Consider the following 6,037-nt stretch of genomic DNA (forward strand, 5'->3'; position numbering starts at 1 on the left):
ATGCAGCCAAATTTTCTGATACAATAGCAGAAAACTTAGCCCAAGAGCTTTATAAAAAGGCCATAGAAAATTCTCAGTTAAAAAAATTGAAACATCACAAGTTTAATACAGAACAGACATTTTAAATGTTCTCATAGCTGAAGCCTGCACAATTGGACTGTTACAAATTAAAAGTTTGGCTCTCTAATCGTAAAAAAAAAAAAAAAAAAGAAAATAAAGAGCCATGAGTCCTTGCAATGAAGCATTTTCAGATTTCCAGTATAATTTTTTTCAGGGGTTTCCTTGACAAAGTCTATCATCCTGTCTTACCCTGGGATTTCCGTGATCTTTAGGCATTATCCTTAGAGGCACTACACAAGTAATCTACATCCACACTGTGAGGGGAAGAGGGCCTGGGAGCACCAAAACCATGTCCTCTTGACTTCCAGCCAGCCAGCCTGGTGTCAGCTGCGGGCTGGGCACGACGTGTCTGCCCCGGGCTAGAGGGACAGGCGGGCAGGCTGAGCACCCCATGCCCAGCATGCACAGGCTCTCCCTGCCTCCACAGGGCTCTGGGGAATACATGGAAGCGCAGGGGCCGTGGCTTGGTTGTCAGAGAAATCCTGGACTGCCGTTCACTGCAAGGCCAGCATCACCCTTGGCTTTCTAGGGCTATCCCTCCATAAAAAAGTCACCTGGCTTTAGTTGTACCAGTGCCGTTTGATACAAGCCTCACATAGAAACATGCAGGCATGCCAAAGGGTGCTCTATCCAGCATTGCCTGGGGAGAAGGGGGATGCCCATATAACTCCCTGCTAGGCTGCTTTAACTCTGTTGGGAAAGCATTACACTTGATCAGCAAAGCTGTGTAGGCACAAAACCTGTGTGTATGCTATGCCTAAATTTGGAGGAGGGGGGTCTGCACATCTACATGTGTGAAATAAGATCTTATCACCTGCTGCCTGCGAGCCAAGCACAGCCCCCTCCCTCACATCTGAAGGCCCAGTTTTGTCCTGTGGTTCCCCGAACACCCTCCCTCCCTGCATCTTTGTATTTGCTGTTACTCAAACAGGAACTGTTTGTGTTCGCAGCCTTTAGCAGATGATGCAGTTCTTTTATCTCCCTTTGGCATCTCTCTGCCAGTTGCCGATGCGGCCGTGTACACATCTGAGAGCGAGTTTTCTAGGACAGCACTGTGAGGCAAAACACTTTCCCTATTTGTTTTCTCTCTCCTTTCATCCTAGCTCCTCCTGCCCCCTTCTCTGAGCCCCTTTTTATATCCTCCTCCCCTTTTGCTGGTCTGTGTCTGGCAAAACCAAACTGGTACTTGTTGCTCGTGCTGGACCCTATGTCAGTCAACCCCTGTGAGTCATGAATCTGAGCTGCAGTGACCCTGCAGCTCCTTCCTGATGCAAGAGGGTAATCGGTCTGATTATTTCTTATGCCACTTGCCCCTGCCTCTTTTCTGTTTCCTTGGCAGATACCAGAAGTGCCGTGCCATGCCATGCCAGCCCACCTGGCTGCAAGCTGCACAAAAATCCCTGGCTCATCAGGCCAGGAGCCCAAAATGACTTAAGGAGCTTCCCGTTAGGTGCCTATTTCATGACCACGCAGAGCCATGAGCACGGGGAAATGCTGGGAAGTGCTTCCGCACAATGCCCTTTCAAGCAAAAGTCGCACAGCCCACAGGACTGCAATTTAAAATGTCACTCAGAAATGTTCTGTGCCTGCAGATGGAGGGGGAGCTGGTGTCTGCCAGCTGTAGGATTGCTCTGTTTTGAGACCCCTTACCTTCTCCAGAGCTGCAGGTCCATACAGCAGCTACTTCACCAGTGCCGTCACCAGTGAAAAAAAATGTTGAATGATGCAGAGCTGTCCTCCTTGTCACGTTCCTTGACTTGCTTAGGTGCTTTTGAAACGCCTGTGAGCCCCCCACTCATTCCTTTGTAGGGCCCCCAGCACTGAAAAACAGTCTCAGCGTGACCCTCAGTCCCTTTCCTACCAGTTTTCAGTAACAAAATGGAAACCAAATCTGAATCTTCACCCCATCAGAAACCTCATCCGCAAAGCTGTCCTACCATTTCATACGCTGCTTTTATTTTTGAACCTTTTGACCTGTCACACATCCTCTACAAAGGTTAAATTCAAAATTAGCTGCACGAGCATAGAAAGGAAAGTCTGTCTCTCATTAGAGTATAGTCCCCGGCCCCCTCCAAAACAAAATGGAAGTGTCTCTGGTTCAAGGCAGCCTACACAACAGTGAGCTGCAGGAGCTGTAAGCTATTATTTTAGCTCCCAAGGAAAGTAATTACTATAGCAACCAACACATCCGAATGGCTCTTTGGCTGCTACTGAGACAAAAACAACTTGCGCACAAAGGCACATCTGAAACGTGCTGTGTAAAGTGTTCTCGGGTAGCCGTGTTTTTTGAAGAGCTTTATAAAACGTGTGTAACTGGCTCCTGATAAATGACTACCAGAATAACAGCAAGCAATTGTACCGTGCCATGATCCTAAAATAACCTAATCAATGGCTCAGTATATTTGCCCCTGAAGAGATGAAGCAAAAAAAGTGCAGGCTCCATTTTAAGCCTGTGTGCTGGGAAGTACCCAGCAGAGCTGAAGATACATTCAATAAACAGATGATAAAATGGTGGGGGAAACGTCTCCCCTTTTGATCTGTGTACCGATGCAAACTCCCTGCGGGCTTTAGTGCCAGCTCGTCCCCTTGGGCTTACATGAAGTTGTTGGAAAAAGGGGATTTAGTTACAGCCTTGTAATGCTGGAGGGTGTAACAAGTGATGTCTGCGTTCTTTTCTGTGTCTGTGCAGCAACCAGCCCCGACAGATCCCATCTCCAGCTGCAGTGCTGGGTACATCACTGTTGCTAGCCGTGAATAAGGAAGCTTCTTGGGCAACAGCAAAATGTAATCATTGGCCATTGCTTAAGTATTACAGCATTTGGAGTGTCTCTGTCACCTTCAAATCAAAATGCCGCTGGTGTAATAACAGCTTGATCGTTTGTGGACTCTGCGTGCAAAGCTGCACCGTTTCATGGTGCTGAGACAAACAGCTTAAGTTCCCTAAAACAAGAGATCTGGTCCAAGCAACCTGGCCCAGGAGTACTGTCCAAAGATTCCCCACAGGGCAGACATGTCACCTATCTCAAGGAGGGTGAGTGGCATTAACGTCACACTCCTGCTCCGTTACACAAGGCAGCTCTGCTGAAAATGGGGGTTACTGGGGCATCTGGGTAACTCAGAATAGAGTTGGATCCTGTAAGGGAGCACAAAACGTCCCTTCACAAACCTGAATTGCCTTTTAAGATTTTTTTTCATCAGTTGGGTCCTAAAGTCTTGCTCTGGGTCCAGAATAAATGGAAAATCACGGCTGGGTTTAAAATAAAGACAAAATTAAGGAAGGAAGTGTAGTGATGTAATTTATTACAGAAGTGCCTTAGGACCAACCAAAAAAGGATGTTGTGATAGCAGGTACTGCACAACAGAGTTTTGGTTGACTGTAGCCTTTTAAGCAAAGTCACTTTATTTTGGATTAAAGAAAAACATCTGAAAAAAGCACAAAAATGAAGTATCCATAAGAAAATAGCACAAGCATGTGTAAAATCTGATGCCTCGCTTCTGCCTTGCAAAACAGTGGCTGCCCCGCAGGCGTCTGGAATTTCCAAGCTGCTGATCCCAGGGAAATAAATTCTTCTCTGTAATTTTTCTCATAACAAGTTTATTTTCTGACAGTAGTTGACAGTGCATTAAATGGCTACCTCTCAAAAAAAAAAAACAACCAAAACCCACACTGTTCTTTTTCACAGTGTGCCTTTTTGTTAGCTTTTTGGTGGGGGAGAGACAGGACCATTCACTCACAGGCCGACTTCCCAGTTCGTCTTGGCTACTGAACAGAAATCTCTTCCCTGGTTTAGAGGAGCTGGGGCCGGGCTTCTGGGCAGCACTTAGCTTGTCGTCATGCCCTGTCTCTGCTACACCTGCAGGGTCACTGGCTGTGATAGAGCAGATAAATTCTTGTTCCTCACAAACGTTTTGGGTTGCAAAAGGCTGCTGCAATACCTTTTCGGTGACAGCGAGGGGAGATACGGAGAAGAGAGGTAGTGCACTGCCCTGCTACTTGTGCAGAGAAGTGAAAACGAAGTCTTGGAGATGTGCAGCAAGCTTTTCTGAACACTCACCAGCTGTGGAAGTGCCCTGCTGCCAATGTCAGGCATGTTCAGGCCCGGTACTGCGGTTTTCTTCTGGGAAGAAAGACGAGAAAAATGCAAGGAGCTTGCAGTTGACCCTCACTGTAAGCAAAACTCAGTGCCACAGTGAGTAAGACCTGAAACAAACTCTCTCTAAACAATAGGAACGACCAAAAAGAAAATCCAGCATAGTGAGATGCTGAATGCGACTCGCTTGCATCCTGCCTCTTCTCCTTGTCTGCCTCCCTCAGTCGCCAGAGGTAGAACAGGTAGGACACACGCAAAGGCGAACTGTATGAAATCCTCTAGGTAATGAAGCAGGACTCTTGGAAATACCTTGCTCAAATCCCAAAGCTGACGCTGCTCCACTGCCCTTACTGTTTCGTGCAAGATTCAGCCTTGTGCAAGCTGGTTTCTTTCCTGTTTTCTCTGTCAGCTTGAAAATTGGATGGATGGTTCATGAACAGATTTGTCTGTGGTATTGCTTTTTGCACCCGCAGAGTCTTAGATGTCACTGGGGCTTGAGTGATCTTGCATCTGTGAAGGTATGTGAGAAAATTAAAGAGTGTGCATGACTATTACATCAGACAAAGAGCTGGATCTGGACCTTCTCTGGTGTGAATCAGAGAAGTAAATCAAAATGGCAGCTCCTGTTGTGTTAAAAAAAACACACCTTAATGAAAACCTGTCTTTGCGAAGCAGAAATGCTTTCTATGTCTGGAGAAGCACGTTTAACGAGAGGTGTTGAGGGAGCCAAGGTGCTAAGGAGTGAGCTTCTGGGAATGCTTTGCATTCACGAAGTGAAAACACTTCACTGCCAGTGAAAACATTCATGAATTGGCTATAAATGCAGCTGCACTCTCTTCCACCTGCCAGGAGCCTTCCTCGCTCCAAACAAAGCTTGTGCTGCTCCCTGGCCCGTTTCAAACAGGAGGTGGTATTGATGAGCAGTAAAAAGCACGTTTACTTGCAATGTTGTTTTCAGAGAGAGAGCACTAGTTGTGAAGGTGCAGAAGGAAACACAGAAACAGCCGTTTGTGTTACACTGCCAACGCCAGGCCGTCGTTAACAAATAAGCGCGGGTTTCAAAACCACCTCGGCTCAGCTCCGAGCGGGAGGTTTTGTTTCTGTGTTGGCTTGGAACCTGTCGTTTGTCTTGTCTAAAGGTGATTGCTGTGTTTGAAATGAATATTTAGCAACCCCTGGTTGATTGATTGAGGTTTTTTGGTGGCAGTTCTTGGAATTATTGGTTCTTTGAACAAATTCTGAAAACGGGCCCTCATAAAAATATATCAAATTGTAGTGAAGTTGTTCCGCCTTGCACTTGAGCCTTGCCAAGAGATGTCAAAAATGCGCATACGCATTACTTAAATGCTGCTAGGGTTTTCCCGCAGACTGAAATTGGCTGCAAAGACCTGAGACAGACAGGAGCAGTCAGTATTTCAAAAGATGATGACTTTTAATGGAGCCCGGGTCAGGGCCACGTTAACTTTGAGAATAACACCTAGCCAGCAAGCCCCTGAGCTCCGTCAGCAGGGGCTAGACCTGCCTTGTGCCACTTGTGGAGGGGCTAAGGAGGGGGCCTAAAGGGGGAAAACAGCATTTGGTCACGTCGCACTTTGCAAGGGCCCGGAAAGCTGCGGCGGCGCAATGGAAGTGGGGGAGAAGAGCTGGCGGCGGTGATGCTCTCTCTTGTCCTCCGAAAGCCCGAAGGTGCAGGCCGGCAGCCGCACCGCCTGCCCCGGCAGCACAAGCCTCGCCGCCCACGCAGCCTTGCTCGCCCTTTTCGGCATCCCTCCCTCCCTCCTCCGCCGCCTCCAGCCCACCACAGCCACCACAGCCCGGCGCCGCTC

This window comes from Nipponia nippon, unplaced genomic scaffold, assembly GCF_047370975.1.
Source record: "Nipponia nippon isolate SJK-2023a ecotype South Korea unplaced genomic scaffold, ASM4737097v1 scaffold_4, whole genome shotgun sequence".
Lineage (NCBI taxonomy): Eukaryota > Metazoa > Chordata > Aves > Pelecaniformes > Threskiornithidae > Nipponia > Nipponia nippon.